This window comes from Anabrus simplex, chromosome 13, assembly GCF_040414725.1.
Source record: "Anabrus simplex isolate iqAnaSimp1 chromosome 13, ASM4041472v1, whole genome shotgun sequence".
Taxonomy (NCBI): Eukaryota; Metazoa; Arthropoda; class Insecta; order Orthoptera; family Tettigoniidae; genus Anabrus; species Anabrus simplex.
Window position 1 is genome coordinate 99,171,035 of NC_090277.1, and position 21,723 is coordinate 99,192,757.

General features: G+C 38.4%; 1 protein-coding gene across 1 annotated transcript in view; it reads right to left on the reverse strand.

Moving 5' to 3' along the window:
* Window positions 1-4,980, reverse strand: part of LOC136885119 (uncharacterized) — an 81,557-nt gene extending 76,577 nt beyond the window's left edge. Inside the window, exon 1 of the mRNA XM_068229975.1 lies at window positions 4,854-4,980. The gene's annotated coding sequence lies outside the window, so the exon portion shown is untranslated. The remainder of the gene's footprint in view (window positions 1-4,853) is intronic.
* Window positions 4,981-21,723: the final 16,743 nt, after the last annotated feature.

Consider the following 21,723-nt stretch of genomic DNA (forward strand, 5'->3'; position numbering starts at 1 on the left):
TGTTGGCTAGCATGAGCAAACACTTCATGTCATGGAGATGCACATGCTTGGCTGGTCACTTGAACTGACCTGGCTAGATCATGTCACCAACCTAGATATCCAGAAAATTGTGCGAGTTGACTCAATCGTAGACAAGATGCGCGAGACCAGACTTCGTAATGTATAGAGAAGGTTATACAGATGGCCATGTGGTCAGCCCAAGGAACATGCGCCATGTTCATCTTCTTAATAGAACAAAGTGGAGATTGGGACGCTGGTCCTAAGAACACGATGATTTGCCCATTTGAAGGTAAATTCTATCTCATATTTAGAAGTATCTATACAGCCACCAATTTCTCCACTCTGTTTAAATTTGTTTACTCCAAATCTAAATTCAGCATTTTGTCCATTATTAACTTTTAGGCTGTCGGTAAGGGGACGGAATCTCTTCAGAAGGCAGTATAAGGTACAGCCAGATTTCAGGTCATGAGTTGTTAGAACTTGTTTTCTACAACTCTACGTAGTACATTAATAATGGGAAACGCACGGAAACAGTACGTAACAACATTAATCTGTTCAAAACACCCACCGTTATTAAATCAATCAATCAATCACTACTGATCTGCATTTAGGGCAGTTGCCCAGGTGGCAGATTCCCTATCTCTTGTTTTTCTAGCCTTTTCTTAAATGATTGCAAAGAAATTGGAAATTTATTGAACATGTCACTTGGTAAGTTATTCCAATCCCTAACTCCCCTTCCTATAAATGAATATTTGCCCCAATTTGTCCTCTTGAATTCCAACTTTACTTTCATATTGTGATCTTTTCTACTTTTAAGGACACCACTCTAACTTATTCGTCTACTGATGTCCTCCCATGCCATCTCTCCACTGACCACTTAGTCGAGCAGCTCGTCACGTTTCTCCCAAGTCTTCCCAGCCCAAACTTTGCAACATTTTTGCAACGCTACTCTTTTGTCGGAAATCGCCCAGAACAAATCAAGCTGATGTTCTTTGTATTTTTTCCAGTTCCTGAATCAAGTAATCCTGGTGAGGGTCCCATACACTGGAACCATACTCTAGTTGGGGTCTCACCAGAGACAAATATGCTCTCTCCTTTACATCCTTACTACAACCCCTAAATACCCTCATAACCATGTGCAGAGATCTGTACCCTTTATTTACAATCATATTTATGTGATTACCCCAATGAAGATCTTTCCTTATATTAATACCTAGATACTTACAATGATCCCCAAAGGGATCTACTTCCTTATAATGTTATAAAGCTGTGTATAAATTTTTTACCCCTCCACTTACCTCTTCCTCAAAAATACTGTTCAACATCATCAAGAATAGAATTAAAGGGAGGTTAGAACACTATATCGATAATGACCAGTTTGGATTTCGATCAGAGAGGGATATTAGGGAAGCAGTTCTAGCATTAAGTTTAATTCTGGAGAGAAGACTTGAGAAGAATAGGAAAGTATACGTGACATTCACCGACTTCGAGAAAGCTTTTGACCGAGCCAACTGGGAACAACTTTTCCTTACCATGAAAAAAGCAGGAATAGATTTGAAGGATAGATGCCTCATACTAAATTTATACAGAATGCTGAACACTGATTTTGAAATCAATGGGACAAAGGAAAATGCCAAAATAAGAAGAGGAGTTAGGCAAGGATGTCCACTCTCTCCTTATCTCTTCAATATGTTCATCGAAGAAGCCATCGCAATCATGAAGGAGAAAACAGCTGGGATCAAAATTAATGGTAAACAAGTTCATTTTATAAGATTTGCTGATGATATTGCCGTACTAGCAGAAACAGGCAAAAGTATGCAGAGAATGATCAACATACTACCAGAAACTTCAGGCAAATAGAACCTCAAAATTAATGCAAGGGAAACAAAAACCATGACTATACGTAAATTGAAGAAAACACCTATAACACACTTCAAAATTGGCCCTGATAAAATTGAACAAGTGGAACAGTTTTTCTACCTAGGAACTCTAATCACTAGTGACAATCAGAGCATATCTGAAGTCATGAAAAGTATAGCAATGGCAAAGAGAGTCTTCCTAGATAAAAAGCATCTGCTGGCCAACAAATATATTCTGTAGATATTAAAACTCAGAAACCTTCGTATCGAGCGTGCTTCTGTACGGGTGTGAAAGCTGGACACTAGGTGAGCAAGAAAAGAAAAGACTAGAGGCAATTGAAATGTGGATCTGGAGAAGAATGCAGAGGATAAGTTGGATTGAAATGAACAACAATACCATAGTCCTTCGAGAAACAGGAGAAAAACGGAATCTGATAACAGAAATTGAAAAGAAAAAAAAATTTTTTGCTAGTGATTTTACGACGCATTGACACAGATAGGTCTTATGGCGACAATAGGATAGGAAAGGCCTAGGAGTTGGAAGGAAGTGGCCGTGGCCTTAATTAAGGTACAGCTCCAGCATTTTCCTGGTGTGAAAATGGGAAAGCACGGAAAACCATCTTCAGAGCTGCCAACGGTGGGATTCGAACCTACTACTATCTCCCGGATGAAAGCTCACAGTTGCGCACCCCTAACTCCACGGTCAACTCGCCCAGTTGAGGAGTCTCTTTGTAACATCATTGAAGGAAGAATTGCTGGAAAAAGAGGAAGAGGACGACCCAGAGTGTCTGTATTTCCAAGATAGACATCTATGGCTGTAGCGACAAGGCTTAGAATATGATTATCTTACCTCTTACTTGTGTCAGGCTCCTTGCCATCATCTTTTGTGTCTGACCTTTGATCAACTCTTGTTCTCTTCTGACCCCGACATTATTAGGTTTGTGAGGTGTAGTGAGTATTTTATTTTCACGTCCTTTGTGGCCTTAACCTTTTGTCTGTTGATATCTTCATTTTCTGAAGTGTCAGCCCTCTTCTTTTCCTCTAATTCTATTTAATAGAGGATGATTGCCCAGTTGTATTTCCTTCTTTTTAAAACAATCTCCACTACCACTAAAACTTTGATCGGAGGTGGACTCGAATGGTTTTCGATCTCACGGCTTCAGTTGTGAAGGAGATTAAGAAAAAATGTGTGGACAAGGAGCTGAAGATAATGTAATTTGCATAAGACATTGCAGTGTTCTCCCTAGGACCTTTTTAATGGGTGCTGGTTTTACAGACTGCCCGGATAATATAAACATAATATGTGCTAGTTACATAATATTAATACTGTTATGTGACAACCTGGAATAGCCCATTTCAGTACTTCCGGGGAGGGGCTGGTGAATCACATGACCTGGGATCTCCCAGCAGACTTGTTGGGTAGTCTGTTTCACTTTAGGGTGGGGCCGGCCTTTCCGTGTATTGGTCTCGTCGGCCGGCTTACCTCTGAGTTTCTTGGAGATTTAACGTGAATATTCCGCCTCCAGTGACATCGCAAATTTTCTGGCTCAAATTACCCGAGCGATAAAAAAAGGAGGCTAGCCGTGGACCGTCAGTGATTTCTGGGCTCTGAGTGACAGTTGGGCTCCGAGGTGGAATTGATGTGTTGGGGTTTGGTGGTTGGGCTGAGGGCGACGGAGGTGTTGGCTGTCGCTGGTGCCTCACCGAGGTACTTAGAACTGCCATCCAAAAGACACGACTTGATCACGTGAAAAATGATGAGATCCAATCTTAGGACACGAACATACCGAAGATGCATCGCAGCTCCCGGTCGATGGAGGGTGAACATACCGGGGAGGTTTACCTTTCAGTGTTCTGAGATGTGTTTACAGTGAGTGGGCGTAATGTTTAGATCTCGGCGTTCAAGTTAAAGATAATTTATCCTCTATTGCTGAGCTTTTACAAGTATAGAGTATGTATTCAGATGACAGTGGAGATAGTGATACATTGTGCATAAGCACACGATGGTGGCTACTTTCAAATCAGTCAGCCTGCCAGTGGAATTCTATAAAACAAAGAAGGCAGGAGCTGGGGGAATATCACAACTTATTTGAAGAAATGAAACACCACCCGGACAGATTCCATTCATACATGTGAATGTCCCTTGAGACGTTTCAATACATATACAACAATGTGGAATCAAAAATTGATACTGTGAAGTACAGTAACTACCACACGAATACACACATGGGCACTGTGAACACCTGGATCAAGGGCACAGTAGGACGGAGGGAAATATCACGTGATCTCAATCAGGAGCAAGCTACATCGGTGCCTCCCGTTCTACAGCGATGAGAACACAAACTTTCTTGTCATCGCACTAGACCTCCTGGTAAATCGTGATGGTGAATGGAAGCGAGCATCTTTTACATGAAATGTTCCATTTAATACTGTGTGTTTGTGTTACCAGGAGGTGACATCTAGGCATCGACCGCGATGTAAACCGCGACCACGAGCTGCGATGCATCTTCGGTATGTTCGTACCCTAACATAGGTCTAAATGAATTGATGGAGGAAAGAGTTGGGTCATATAGATTTAAATGGTTTGGGCATGTTAAACGAATGAACAGCACAAGGTTACCATGTGCTTATTTGGAAAAGATAATAACAGGTAGAAGACCAGCTGGAAGACCAAGAAGAAGATGGATGGACCAACTGAGGGAAGACGTGGAGAGAAGAGGGATGGAAATGGGAATTTGTCATGGACAACAAAATCTTTTTGAGTAGGCAACTTTGGAAGACGCTCGTTTTCAAACACCCTGCCCAGCTCACTGGAAGGGCAAATCGATGATGATGACCACTGGCTACACAACACACAATGATTATTCGTTGGTTCGATTCTGCAGACAGTCCAGTAATTCACACAGTCACATGCAGTGAACAACCAAACAGCTCAACAGTATTCAACAGCAGGACGATACTCACAACAGTGAACATTAACACAGGTTCATTTACCTTCACACTCGCGATAGCGGCTTCCCTCACTGAGCCTCAGTTCACAGAAATACACGAATGCTCAGTACAGTCTTCCATTCTGTCATCTCCACCTACACACTGGTCTCCCCGACACCACAGGCTTGAATCCTACAACAATCCTTTGATGTTAGTGTGCAGGTTTCCAGAGAATATGTAAGGATGGGAATGAAATATGACTTGTACAGGGTCAATTTTGTTCTTTATGGGACCTTCTCATCCCATAGTAGGTGTCTAACGATACTGTAAAAGTTAGAGCCTCTGTTTCTTATTTCTATCTCTACTCTATTATTACTAGCCATTACGCTTCCTAAATATCTGAATTGGTGTACTACTTCAACTTGGTTGTCCTGTATTTTATGTTGTATTCTGTATTAGGTCTGCTGATTTTCAATGCTACTGTTTTTGATGGGTTCAATTTCATTCCATAATCATCAAACTTCTTACACCATGCATTCAGATTATTTTGCACTCCCTCCTCTGTTTCATCCCATATTGCCACATCGTCTGCAAACACCAGAGCCTGAAGATCTTTATTACCTTTTCCTGGTACTGTGTTCAAATCCAGCAGTCTAGATACAGCTGTTGTATGAGTTGACTGGACTTGGGGAAAGCTGTTCCCAGGTAACAACGGGGCGGACCACCTGCGGTGCCATAAAGGGTCGAATTCATAGTCAGCACTTATATATAAGTGGAACCCTTAAGTAATAAGGGATCACTTATAGTAAGTATTCACTTATATGAGTTTACATTTCATAGACAGCACTTAATGAGCACACTCATTGATACAGTAAGTATCACTGGAGATGTGGCAATGCTGTATATTATGCCCATGCTTCCTGGATTGTGCAGTTCTGGCTACCGAATAGTGGGATGATCTATTGTGTTTTGCTTATCGAAGGACATCGCAAAATTTTTGAAGTTAAAAGATCGTCTATATTGGATTTGATTATCAGAATGGATAACAAAACAGCGAGCTGAGACGTCACCTGCAAGAACTTGTGTCGAAGTACAGTACATGCACATAATATAGAACAAGTAGATCGACGCATTTTCTCATCAGAATATGAATTACGCGAGAAAAACTTGTTGTGGACAATGCAAACTACGAAATTGCCCAGAGTCTAATTTTCTTCTCAATATAATATGTTTATAGTTATCCAGGCACTCGAACCTATACAAATATTCATCCAAATGTAGAATATCTAGCCTTGCAACGCTTTTAATGATTTGTCAAATATATCCGTAGCCGCTACGTTGTAATATGCCTAATTACTTCCCCAATAAAACGTAATTAGTATGTTTTGATGTGTGATGCCATAATTTTAGAAACTTCTGATAACCTATATACCGGCAAACGATTGGTTGACTAACCTGATATAATTAGCACAATTATTATTTATAAGTTTCATATTCCGTATTGATTGGATTCAATGTAATAGACAAGAAAAATGTTCCACCGATCAATACATTTATTGTGAATGAATTATTGCACTAGTACCGGTTTTGACCTATCCTGGCCATTATCAGCTAGCACACAAATTTACAGTCATAGGACAAAACAAAGATGTTACGTAAGAGCATCTGGATGTCTAATGAAAAGTGGAAGTAAAATATATTGCAGTATGTTGCGTTAAAATATCTCTGATTAAAAGTGGTGATGGTGAGAATAAACTAAAACCTATTGATTGAGCATGGACATGAGTACATAAACACATTAAAATATATATGCCACATCATAAGACACTAAAAAATATAGCACATTAAACACATTAAAACATGGTATATTTTAACCCGCCATCGGTATCGTTGTTAGGTAGCCCCTAACGAAAACATTCCTTATTAAGAAAAGTTTTGTGTTTTAAGACTCAAACTTTTCAAACTCCAGGTATTCTCAAATGAGTATATGAGTCACATGTTTTCCTTCGTTACGCGATGATTCCCGCACACGTGTCACGTGGAGGAGCGGGGGAAGTGCGTTCTGTCTGGCGTGTTAGTCCGCGCCTCGCTACGATACCTTTGGCGTCACAGTCTTTGCGCATTCCGTGCTGGTGTAATGTTTTAGTAAATTGTATCACAGTGAAATTATAATGGCTAATATGCCTAGTGAATCTCTTATTTTGAGCTGGATTGAAGAATCTTGCCCTGGAAATCGTGAAGCCACATCTGTTGAGACGTGCTTTAGTCGATGTTCTGTCAATTGGTCTCAGAAATTCCATCAAAAATATCTTTGGACAATAACTTACCGTCAGAAATGTGACACCAGCAGCTCCAGGTAATTATTGCTAACAGTTCTCACTTCTCCACTTTTACAAGTATCTAATTGAACACTTTGTAAAACTTGTTTATAATTATTACCAAAAAACCTATGGTATTTACTGTATATATTTTCAGACGTTCCCGGGTGGAAACCAAGATGTGCCAACTCCCAGTTCGAAAAACCGATTTACGGCAGCTCGCTGTGATGCGTGCAAACGCTCAATGTGCAAAGAGCACACTGGACTAACAAAAGTAGTATGCAGTGAATGTTTTTCGCAAGCAGTTGAAAGAAATGAGTGAACAGGACAATGATACAAAATGATGAGGTTTACAAATCATGAAAAAATTTGTTTTGTACTGTAATATGTATTTGTAATGCCAAGGATTTTCGTTACTTTTCATAATATTTAGTAATAGTTATGTAAATTTATATAAATGGTTAACATAAAACCAGTCTGTTAAAACAAAATTATAATTACCTTCTAAAAGAACGAAAACAGTGTACGAGTCGAAGTTGTAGCAAATATTTAGGTAATAAACATTTGTGGATATATACAATTATGTAAGTATATATGTACTAAATAACCAAATACTACTATGATTTATTCAAAATGCGAGAAGAGCCCGTATAAGAACTAAAATCATATACCAAGCCGATGTTAGGGAGCCCCTATACACGCTACCTCTCGTGTAAGTGCGGACAACGATACCGATGGTGGGTTAAAAACGTCTATTAAAATTTGAGTTCATGTTGCGTTACATTCATTCTTCAATCCTCTTGTAGTTCTTGTGTTGATTAAGTTGAATATCGAGAATGTTCTATGGCTGATATACTTTGTATTGGTATGTTATAAGAACTCTTGTCATTAAAATTTGAAAATTGAGTACTGTGCAATTCAACTGTTGATGTAGTCAGGTAAGATTTATATATACAGCAAGATAGGGTTTAATTTTAGAGCAGTTGGTGGTGACACTTCTCTCGTCTATGCACGTTATATGGTTGTTATCTGTAAAGAAAAGCTAATGTGAGTATAGCGTATGTATGAAGGAATGCCTGGATGTATGTGTGAAATGAAAAAAGTACTTACTGTTGTTGCTGTGGAGGTTGTGTACCGATATGTTTGGAGATTTGTTGTGTTCTGCTACGAGTACGTCTGGGGCTCATGTGAGCTTCGTGGAGGGATGTTGGTGGAGGGGATGGAGGAGTGGCTATTGTGAAGGTGGGGGCGGGGTTAGGTTTGTGATTCGTCGGTTTGTTATGACGTGTGTTTACTAATTTGAGATAGTCATTTTTTATTGCAGGAATGACTTTGTGAAAGATGATACTGGTTTTCTCTGTAATGTCGTTAATGTTATGATTGGGGTTAGCGTATTGATCCAAAGAAATATAGAAATCTTCGGTTATGTTGAGCAGGGGGCCCTTAGAGTTTATGTTTAATATCATCACTCCTCAGTTGTAAGTCTGGTTTACTCTACTGCAGAGTATTTTGCCCTGTCTGGATGCACAGTCCTCATGTGAAGAGAATAGATGTTAAGTTAAATGACATAATGAGAATGATCACGGGCACGATCAAATCAACTCCAATTCAATGGTTGCCCGTACTACGCCATATTCCTCCACCCCACCTCCATAGATGCATTGCTCTAATGAATGAATACAACAAGATCGAGAATAATCAAAAATTGCCGATTCATGAGGATATCTGCCACCTACATATAGACGACCACCCATCTGCATGGCGGAGAACCTTATAGCCAGTAATTTCAACCTGACTGAGAGATGGTCTAATGAATGGAGACAATTTGCTCTAGCAGAATCCTTAGAAATGCAATGCATTACACAGAAGGTACCTGGCTTTCAACAACCTCGGAAAGTATGGTCCAAGATAAACCGGATCCGGAATAATCATGGTGTGTGTGCAGATCTGCTGTATAAATGGAGGAAAAAGTCATCATCCTGCTGCGACTGTGGTGCTGAGAGGAAAACTGTGAAGCATATCACACAAGAATGCCCACTGAGACGTTTCAATGGAAACACAAGTGAATTTTTCTTGGTGACGCCACAGGCAATTACCTATGTAAATAATGTAGATATAAATGTGTAATTTATTGTACTGTTCATGTATATGCCATACGATAAATAAATATACGAGCAGTCACCCTTTATCTAACAGATTCTTTCCAGTTGCTCTCAACCATTCATAACATCCCGATCAGAGCTGCAGCTAACTTAACCCTCAAAATACCAAATCACAGATCCACTCTCTACAATAATTCTTTTATTGTCAGTACAAATTGAACTCATTGCCCCATGACCTAACGGAGACCCTATCTGATAATACCAATATAAATGGCCCGTTATTGGACATTATAAATTTTCCAGCTAACCCATTCCTGGTTGCCAGCGTTTCACCCCAGTGTGCTAAGTTGGGCTCATCAGTTGGCATCATAGCACATTCGCCAAGACGCATGGCTAGTGCATACCGTGAAGGCCACTGTGTAGGCTATTTGGAACCACCGGCAGTGCCAATGCACTATGTGAGACTTTGTCTCATTACCAAAACTTGATGCCTGCCTGGCCATCAAATGATATAGATGTTGATTCCCATAGGGAACCTGAAATATTTGTCCTGAATGAGTAAATTTTTAATACCAATATGAATGGTCCGTTATTGGGCATTATCAATTTATTCTTCTCCATCGTATCATTCAGTTTTTCCACCCCTATCTCTCTTCTGACCTCAACATTTCTTATTCTCTCTCCTTGTCTTCCCTATCATACTCCTCAGGAACTTTGTCTTGTGGCCTGAATTGTACTCTCATTTCTTGCTTTCAAACTCCAATTCTCTGATGCATACATTAATATAGGTGTATAGTAGATCTTGTACATTATCTTGCTACATTTCATAGGAACTTCTCTGTTCTACACCAGGTTCCTTACATTCTGGTAGAACATTTTTCCTACTTGTACACTTCTGCTGATCTCCTTATTCAACCTTGCATCTTCCATTTCCCAGATATTTGAAGTTATTCAACAACCTCGAGGTTTTGTACCCTAATGCTGATTCCTTCTCTTTCTCCTCTTGTCATCACCACTGTTTTGCTCTTCTCCACACTGATTTTAATACCATATTTCTCAATATTGTCATTTAAGCCTTTAGTTGGTTTTGCACTTCTGTATTGCTGACTCCCTGGATCACTGTGTCATCTGCAAACAACAATGTTTTCATATCCCCTCCATATCTTTTGTTTCCTTTAGAATTTCATCCATAAACAGTATAAACATACGTGGAGACAATACACTTCCCTGTCTTAGTCCAGTTTGGTTTCTAAACTTTTCTGTTCTCCCTACTGGAGTTTGGACACAACCGAAATAATTCTCATACATTGCTTTCACTAATTACCTTGATTGCCCTCCACATACTTTTCTTTCCAGCGTATCCCACACCTTTTACTCTATAACACTATAGTATGCCTTCTCTAGATCAAGGAATTATCACCAGATCTTTTCCATATCTGTCCGGCTCCATGGCTAAATGGTTAGCGTGCTGGCCTTTGGTCACAGGGGTCCCGGTTTGATTCCTGGCAGGGTTGGGAATTTAACCTTAATTGGTTAATTTCACTGGCACGGGAGCTGGGGGTATGTGTCGTCTTCATCATCATTTCATCCTCATCACGACGCGCAGGTCGCCTAAGGGTTTCAAATCAAAAGACCTGCATCTGGCGAGCTGAACTTGTCCTCGGACACTCCCGGCACTAAAAGCCATACGCCATTCCATTCCATATTCTCACTGTTTTTGCATCACTAATCTCATGGTGCACCTCCAACTTTCCTAGCTGGCAGGGTAACGAGCGAGGAGTAAGGGAACATCCACCTTTTACAACTACTGTGGCATACAACCAAGGCCGTACCGTCATTTAACTTTTTACCTTCAACAACAACAACAACAGTGACTTTTTCAAAATATAGCAGCTGTTACAAAACAACAAAGGGTGTTCCCCCAACTCCTAGGCAAACTGCCTTAACTGCAAATTGCCTTAACTCGGCACTTTCATAAGATCGTCATTTGACACACTTTTTTTTTTCATCGACGATTCGACTACGAATATATGAACATTTTTAACATATGATTTTTTATCCACAGCATAAACATAAGAACTTTATAACAATCGTCAACTTCGTGTTTTTATATATTATTTTAAAACTCTGCTCAACACTACAAACCCACATCAATTATATGTGACTTGGACCCTTGGAAGTACTTTAAATTTTAACTTGTTTTTATGACATACAATCCATGTCAACCATTTGAAACGTGTTTTAAGGCAGATTTCATGTTAAATATGTGTTAATACTCTCTTGATTTATTTATTTGCATTGAACTGATGATGATTCCAAGGAAATTGAAACTGGTTTTCATTCAATAATGTTATATATTATAAAACATCAGGTGCAGCTCCATAATATAATCTGCAGTACCACCACAATGAAAGATATACAATAATATATAGTGATTAGTGATCCCATCCTTCATATTGAGTGTTTATATCAAGCCAAAGGTCGATACCCATACAGCTGCTGGTGATCTGACATCTCTGTTTAGATTTGTGAACGACAGAACATTAGGAGGGCATACTTAACTACAGCTTTCTTCTGATAGGTGGCTAAGAGTGGCCCATAAGGTTCTGTATGAACTTCATGCCTTGCAGTACGTCTGGCGTATTCCTGTGACCATACAGTTAGTAAATAATACACTAGACAGCGCCACCGTCCGTGAGTGAATCGCTGCAGCGAGCGAACATGTTGAAATCTCAGCTGTTTGGGAAAAGCTCCCTCCCTTGTACTCATCAGTGTAAATAGAGAACTTTTAAAACTGTGTGGATATTGATATGGTTTAAAATTATTACATATCAACATTCTCAGATACTACAGTATAGTTGTGATGCTTCTGTTCAGTAGAAAGAAAGCCCAAATAGCTTAAATACAGGATAAATGCATGATAAAAGAGAATGGTTGTGATTAAGTAACACACAATCAATTTACTGTTCATGTTAAGTCTTCAAACAATGTACCTTAAGATTGGGGGTATCTATATTTCTCTATCTTTTGTGTAAATGACCAGGACTTCAGCATAATTCTATCCAACGACCAAAAAAATTCTCTCTCATATGAATCAAATCAAATCAAAATCTCTTTATTTGCAAATGAGGTGTCTACCTCAGTGGCAAATGGTACACTAAAATGCATTATTGTCAAGCACTAAATTTTAAATTAACAAGAGAAGAAAACATTTTTTTTTTCTAGAATACAATAATATACAATTTATGCTAACAATTTTTTTTCTATTAAACAAACAGATCATCCTTAATAAATTTATATTGTTTACATAATTCTACTTATAATATCTCCTATACTTACAAACATAGTCAACTCATATACAGTATGTGGAATTACTTCTAATAATACTATGCAACTGGTATAAGATTAATATTTACATTGCATTTATTTACTTCTCTTTTTTTTTTCCTACCCATTTTGGAACCTAAGTAGAATAACGACCTGCTGCGTCTTAACCAGAGCCCCCTCTTGCCACCACTTTTCAGAGTCCCTGAAGGGCCTTCACAGCTACTGTAGCGGTCCCAGGGCCCTCGAAGTCCCCACTGTACTTCACCCCTACAGGCAGTCCCCTACTTTGGCTGTCCAAACTCAATGGACCAGGGGATGGAATTAATTTTTTTTTAACACACATTTTTTATTTACAATAGCCTGCACTGGTCGAATGCCCTCTAACATTTCATTTATTTTCCCTGTTGCTGTTTATTCTCTTCTTGAATACCTGTACAGATTTTGGAAAAGGATCAAACACTACCCCTGGTAAACTGTTCCACTCCTTCACGTGCTTCCCAATGAATGAAAATTTACCCCAGTCACTTCTGCTAAAATTCCTTCTAATTTTATACTTGTGGTCAGTTCTGCCAATATAATTATTTTCCAACTGAAGCCTCTCACGGATTTCTCCCCATGCTTCTTCTCCTGTATAGGCTCTATATAATCCTATAAGTCTAGTTTTCTCCCTTCTCTTACTTAAAAGTTTCCCACCCAAGTTCCTCTAACATTTCTGATACACTACTGTTTCTCCTGAAATCCCCTGTTACAAATCTTGCTGCTTTCCTCTGCACACTATCTATTTCTTTTATTAGGTATTCTTGGTGAGGATCCCAAACACTGTTTGCATATTCCAATAATGGACGAACCATACTTAAGTAACTTTTTTCTTTTAATTCTTTGTTGCATCCTTTAAGTAGCTTCATTATGACATGTAACGATCTGTATGCTTTCCCAACAATGTCATCAACATGACCCTTCCAGTGCAAATTACTTTCAAATCTCACACCTAAGTATTTGCACTTGCATCTTTTGGGATAACTACCTCATCCAAAGTATATTCAAATTCAGTTTTAAAGCTCCTGTTTGTAAATGTTGTAACAGTTGATTTGCCTCCATTAACTTCATATTATTTTCTTCAACCCACTGTTGGATACTTTCAAGGTCCCTTTGTAATTCTGAACAATCCTCAATGTTATTTATTTTCCTATAAACAATTATATCATCTGCATACAATCTTATTTTTGATGTTATATTGTTCCCTACATCATTTGTGTATATTAAGAAAAGTAATGGACCGATTATACTACCCTGTGCGATTCCCTTCCAAACTTTCTCTTCCTGTGATATATTATTTCCTACTTTGACTTTCTGAACCCTTGAATTTAGAAATGTTCTTATCCAACATATAACCCTTACATCCAGTCCTATTCCCTCAAATTTCTTTAATAATATTCCATGTTCCACTCTATCAAAGGCTTTGGAAAGATCTATGGCTATGCAATCTAAGTGGCCTCCTGAATCCAACTGCTCTGATATGTCCTGCTGAAATCCCACCAGTTGTGCCTCACAAGAAAATTTCTTTCTAAATCCATACTGGCTCCTCATGAACCAATTTTTATCATCACATATCCCTCTGATGTACTTTGCTATTAAACTCTCCAGTATTTTACAAACTATACTGGTCAGGCTGATAGGTCTGTAGTTCTCTGGTTTCCTTTTATCACCCTTTCCTTTATAAATTGGTATTATTATAGATTCCTTCCATTCTTTTGGTATTACACTGTTATTTATGACATAGTCAAAGAGAAATTTTAAATAAGGCACTATGTACCACCCCATTGTCTTTAATACCTCTGCAGTAATTTGATCACTTCTTGCTGCTTTTCCTTGCTGAAGCAGTTGGATTCCTCTGAAAATTTCTGAAGCGAATGAGCGAGTTCTTAATGGAAATTCTATGTTCCCATGAAGGGAATTAGATTCTTTTCCACCAATAGAGCATATAAAAAATCAGATAAAATCAGGGCTACAAGTAATCATGACTATGTTTCTCCGTAATGGTAGTGAATTCTTCTGAGTTAGGTAGTCATGATAATTGAAAACAGAAACGCTAGTACCATCAGATGATGTTCCCCCCTCCATTACGAAAGCTGGCTCCCTAAGATGTATGCAATTCTCGGAACCTTTGTAAATATGAATGTGTCGATAGATCAACATTTTTTTTTTTCAATAAGCAGAAGAGGGGCTTTATTTTTTGTAACTTTTCAGTTGTTGTGTTTTGTACAAATCAGTTATTTATATTGTCGATGTCCCTCAAAATCGGGGTGTTACAAATTGAGATGAATGTCTTATCTGTATTTTTTCGGTACATTTTCGAGAAATTCACACTGATGCGACATGGAGTAAAGCATTTACGTGGAGTTGGATGACGGATTCACAAGAGCTCAGCTGACACTTCCCGTATGCAATACGAATTTAGATTTGTCTGTTACACTTACTACAATGGACTGGGTGTCACAGAGCAGAACCACCGACATTATTCAGCACAAGCGCCACTGTACAAAGTGTTGAATGGTGGAACATCCCTTTTCTGATTCCTATTATGTAAGTCAAACATCAACACAGAAATGAAAGTTATAAATTATGAAATATGGAGTCTAACATTGACCTGGACTGTCAAAATTCATACTGCTCTTCTAAATTTCTTTCCACCCTTCCTCTCATCCTCCTTTCTGTTATTCTCTCCAATATTTTGGCTACTTGTAACAACAGTGTAATTCCTTGATAATTGTCACATACCTTCCTGTTACCTCTCTTATAAATACTGGTACAGGTATTATTACTACAACTTTACACCAATCATCAGGTACTGGCTTTTTTTCTCCATTTACACAAATTACATTTCAATAAATCTTATGGCCATTATAAATGCTAATTTTATGCTTGGAGTTCAGTTTGTACTGTTATATGTTTTCCCATTATGTGTTCTTTTTCATATTCCTATGTTGATACATTATTCTCTACTTGGTGTTCATTATTGTTTCAGAGAGATGGCCCTCCATGAGACAGTTGTAGACAGTTATATGGATGGATATTGGTACTATTGGAAGAGAGAGGCTGCTGAGGTCGAAGAATTGTATCGTTTTTCAGCAGAATATGAATGAGTAGCCAGTAAAGTTACCAATGATCTGGACGTTGAAATAGACAAGATCGAAAAAATTTATAATCCTTTCCTATGGGGATGTTTCTTGCTCATGGAAGAAGAATACAAGACTAGGTTCTATTGCAGTACACAGAGAGAGCTCTTTCATTGCACAGCGCCAGAAAATATTAATTCAATCATCACTGACAACTTGGACTGGAGGAGAGCTAGTCGGGTGAAGTTTGGCAAAGGGGTGAGTTTTTCACCCTCTGCCTCTTATGCTAACTTGCAAGCGGGGGGCAGATATATGAGTGACTCGAGGGCTCTGATTCTGGCCAAGGTCCTTGTGTACATGGAGTGTGAAGGTGACGAGGATATGGTTATACCTCCTGAAGGTTTTGACACTTCTACTGGAAATGATGGTGATGTTATTGTCAAATATCGTGATCACGAGTTCTATCCCCAGTATGTCATTTATTACGAAACCCCGAGAATTGTATTCACCCGCTATGGTCGACGTTATGCGGATTCCTCAATTTTTTAATTTTAATAATCGATAAATGATCTCTAAATGAACAACTACACAGATCACCATTAAAAGAAATGGTTAAAATGTATTAAAATTAGCATTCATTAATCATAATAACTGGGGTTTGTATTCAAATAAATAATTTATCATGATACGATGTCAAGTCAATAAATTCCAGGACTGATCTCATTAACCCTCTCCTGCCCATATCTAAATGCATGTTATCCCCAGAATGAACTGAACTGTTTTTTTAGACATCATCAAGAAAATGTATATAAAAACTAATTAAGCTGGAAATATAATTTCTTCACCGAATGAAATCAACAGTCCTCAGGTTCATTGTATGACAGGGCCGATGACCTTCGATGTTAGGCCCCTTAAAACAACAAGCATCATCATCAAGCATCATTGTATGACACTTTATCTCTGTCCACTGAAATTTAGGCCTATAATCCATGTTGTCATGCATGTAATGGGTATACGTTGTCATTTTCCCTAATGTTATCAATTTAATTTTCACTCTTCACTTCATTTTTGCTAGTGGCTTTACGTCGCACCGACACAGATAGGTCTTATGGCGACGATGGGATAGGAAAGGGCTAGGAGTTGGAAGGAAACGGCCGTGGCCTTAATTAAGGTACAGCCCAAGCATTTGCCTAGTGTGAAAATGGGAAACCACGGAAAACTATTTTCAGGGCTGCCGACAGTGGGATTTGAACCCACTATCTCCCGGATGCAAGCTCACAGCTGCGCGACCCTAACCGCACGGCCAACTCGCCCAGTACTCTTCACTTCACAAGTTGCAATTAAGCCACTACTAACACTTTCACAGTCAGTACTGCCGTTCACCAAACGTTCAGTCTCATTATCACATAAAATATTCCCATGCGAATTAACTGCAAAGATGTTTGTTGTTTATGTCTGTCACTGCCTTCTGTATTTCGTATTAAGCCTGCACACTTCTTAAAAGGAAACTAACATAATTGTATGGTCGCTGGATCATGCACATGCTAATAATAGCTTTGTTCATCCGTCTACTGATAGGTGGCTTACGAATGCGACTGGAATTTCAAGTTCATTAACTTAATCATTGTGGTTTGATTTTATAATGGTCTGTATTGACTATAATCTTTAAATACACATCTGACATTAAAAATCAGCCTTGTCAATACTTAAAGAGTTATTTACTGATTTTTTTTTTGCTAGTGGCTTTACGTTGCACCGCAGATAGGTCTTATGGCGACGATGGGATAGGAAAAGCCTAGGAGTTGGAAGGAAGCGGCCGTGGCCTTAATTAAGGTACAACCCCAACATTTTCCTGGTGTGAAAATGGGAAACCACAGAAAACCATCTTCAGGGCTGCCAACGGTGGGATTCGAACCCACTATCCTCGCCCGGTATACTCTTTTACTTCCTAATGCCGGAGATCATTTTCTGGTACTGTACTCTGCGCTGATATTGGCTACGGACGCAGAATTTTTGTTTTTTGTATTGTCCGGCTCTATGGCTGTATGGCTAGCATGCTGGTCATTGGTGCAAGCAATACTGTGTTCAATCCCCTGACGGGTCGGAGATTTTACCTTCCATTAGTTAATTCCTCTGGCTCGGGGACCGGGTGTTTGTACCATCTTCAGCATTAGAATTCATCTTCGGAGGGCCCCAACCTCACTGATGTGCAGGTCAACTATACAGAGTCAAATCGGAGGACCTATACCAGCGCTCTCCTGTGGCCACATGCCATTAGTATTAATTTTTTTGTGTGTGTGTTTGCACTTCTGTCCAGAAAATGACTTACTCAGTGACAGTGGTAACATTAAAGTACGGTACTGCACATCACATGGAATGAGATATTTAATAGAACAGCTTGTTAGAAACCAACTGCAGTTTGTACCAACAATAATGGGCACACAGTCTTAACCATCACTAAGTTATAAATGCTATTTTTTGCTTTTAAATTTTCACAATTCCTCCACCCCCTCACCCCCTCATGGATTAAGCGTTGCCAGCTTATGAGGGTCCAGATTAATGGAAAATTATTTTGTACACAATTTGTTTACTTTTAAATGTGATTATTATTTTTATTATATATTGTATACTTTTTTTTTGCTTGCTGGCATGAAGAACTTATGATGATGATGATGATGATGATGATTATATACTTTGTCCTCAGGGACAATTTCCAGTTGAGGAAAATCAAAATTAATAAATTTAAAAATTGTAAACATTCATTTAGTAGAACATGTTAGTACATAGATGTGAATTTATTGTAACTGTAGGTGTAATACATTGTGAATTAGAAAATAAGAGAAAATGTGAAGTATTTTAATTACACTTTGTAAGACAACACCCTATATATGTTGTATTTTAAGAATCAAAACTTTCTATATTTACCAATCTTGGTAAAAATAAAACAACACTATAAATGTTTTCATATCACGACATGTATTGAAATATAATATACTTTGATAAATAAAAATAAAACTGAATACCATATTATGAAACTCAATGTTGTAAGTTTATTTTAAAACTATGATGACCTAGTACATGCTGTAGTTCTAAATTCAACATAGGATTTTACAAGACCCAGTGAAACAGCATTGTATAACATACAATATTTATCTGAGTTATACGTAACTGATTTAAATGTAATTTTCAGCTATGTATAACAGTTCCTATCTGAAGGTTGAATAGTATGTGAATGGTCGGCTGTTGAAAGTTCTCTTGTCTTATTGTAGTGATATTATATGTAGCAGAATGTCACTCTGTTTGTCCGTTCTTTATACAAGTCTATATTGTCCGACCAATTTGAGCCATACTTTGCATACTCACTGTCTGCAAGAAATTTGAACAACCCTCTCCATTCCCTGGGTTTAGGGGCTTTGGTTCATTAGCATAGGCTAATATTCGCAAAATGTCAAATTTGTCTTACAAGAACGATACAAAACTCATTTCAACCTTCAGGACATGAAGAACAAAACTTCGTATGTCCATAGTTTAAGGCCCTAAAACTAGTGTTTTCAATATATTAGTTCCAAACTAGCCTTGTTATAGGGACTGGATGAAGAATGACTGGCCATCATCATGGCAATGCCAGCGAAGGATTCTACGGGCCTGATGTTCAGAACAGGTATGTATATGAGTGTAAGCAAGCCCAAGAACAGATTCTGTTTAAACATTTTGAACTCATCACTAGTGTTAATCTGCCAAGATACTTATTGTTTCTGGAACCACATTTCTGTATTCTTATCAGCATATTTATAACTATTTTGAATAGCACCAAAGTACTTTCGTTATTTACAAGGCTCATTTCTATCCAGCGTTAATCTGTCAAGCTACTTTTAGGCTCCTGAATCCATATTCTTTATCACCATAAGCTTAATAATTGAAGGGTTGAGAACCATAGTGGGCCAAGTGCCATTTTTTTTTTAAATGAAGAAAATTAAGGTTAAAGTTTAGTTGCTGCCATAATTCACAGACAAAGATTACAGAGACTCCAACATTTGCATATTGTAGTTAATTGATACATTAATCTCTACAAAACAAAATACAAAGATTATCTGGCATTTCAATCCAAATAAAAAGTAAATGAATACCATCATTTTTCACTGGAGTGGATTTGGCCCACTATGGCTCTAAGCGGAAAGTATGAATTTTAACAATACGCCAGTGGACTAACTCCACATGGCACTGTAAGGTACTTAATTTTGTGCGTAGCTACATCACAATATTGCAAATACTGAAAAAAAGTTATGTCAAAATATTGGAATGATCGGAAGCAATGCAATTAAATCATCATATTTAGCTTTTGCCAGCTTAATGGGCGATCATTAAGCAGGACTCTGTTCCCATGCTGGAAGTACTAAAGTTGTTACTTTTACAGATGCCCTGCACTTACGAGAAGGTGAAATATCCAGGATTTTCCATTTCATTGAAGGTGTACCTGAACTTAATCTTAAGAGGTTCATCAGACTGGAAACGAAACCACCTAATTTTGAGCCACTGAACCTTCTCCCCATCTACTGTTTCCTTACGAATCACAAACTCTTTGAAAACTCCTTAATATTTACAAAATCTTTCTGTTCCATTTTTCTTCACACTAAAGGGATTATTTTGCTTACATTCCTTAACTAAGGTCAGATAATCTTTAAATTTTGAAGTTTCGATGGTACTAAAATCTCTGTCATTAGGCAAATATGAATGGCTAGATTCTAGTTTATAAATGGGGAATAATGAACTAATGTGGCCCACAAAGATGCAATATACTGATTCCCATTCTGACCACCACAAGTGTCTGAATAGGCTATTAAATAATTTGCTGTTGTGCTGACATTCCTCAGGTAATACAGAATGCATGAAGCTATTTCTGTTGGATCCCTTTGTGCTGTATCTTCACCCCTCATATACATGTACCCTTTATCATTCTCACAGTTATGTTTTTATATATATATAATTTATTAAACACATTGTGTACAAGGTATTAATTACTAAACGAAATTAGCATCATTTGCAAAGTGTGACAAAGTCAATGTCCTGTCTTTGCACTCAATGATATGATACGTGTTGCATGGTCCTCCACATATGGTGCACTGACATCTGTCGGTGGGGCTGTGGTATCCCTTAGTTGAACATATTCGGTGATGTAGTCCGTGGGCTGCCACTCTCGTATATAAATGGCGCAGTTGGTAGTTGGCCTTTTTCCATTTGTTGCTTGTCATCGCTGGGGTGGTGAGGAATCCGGGATTGATGTCCCTCGCTTTCTGTCGCCTCTCTTCTAGGAATCTGGTGCTTTGTGGTGTTGGTATCAGATTATGAGCTTTCATCAGGTCTTCTATGAAGAAAGAAGGTTGTGTCTGCCAGGATATACGTTATTCTGTTTTGCGTGTATTTTAAGACACAGAGCATTCTTTTCAGGTAGGCTGTTTTAATTCCCTATAATCGCTTCAGATTTGAGTATGTGAGTGAGGTGGTTCCATATAAGCAGTATGCCGTATGAGGCAATGGGAGCAATCTTTTATGTCGAATAGTCTCAGGGCTGTTGTGACGGATAGTAGATTCAATTTCTTTATCTCAAAAGTTGCCTTTATTGCTCTTACAGCTCTGTCTTCAGTGTGCGTGGAAAAGGCATGTCCTGTCACTTGCAGTGTGAGTCCTAGGTACTTGTAGCTTTTGACTATTTCTAGTACTTCTTCCCCGCAAGTGAATCTATCAGTGTTCACCAAATTTTCTCCTTTTCTGAATTTCATTATTTTTGTCTTTTCCCTATTTATAACTAGGTCATTTTCTTGGGACCACTCTTCCAATTTGTTTATGGCTTCTTGCAGGGGCTCTCTTCTTTCTGAGAGCAGGATCATGTGGACCAAATCCACCAACTGTCGAAATTGAGTTAATGCCATCTAACAGTTCTTTTCTGACTCAGGTATTATCTCTTCAAATGGGCTATCTCCACATCTTCCCATTTATGTGCTACAGGGTCACAAAATATCAACCAAATTGACCTAGTCACTGGAGGTAGTGCCATAGTGGGCCAAGTCCTCAT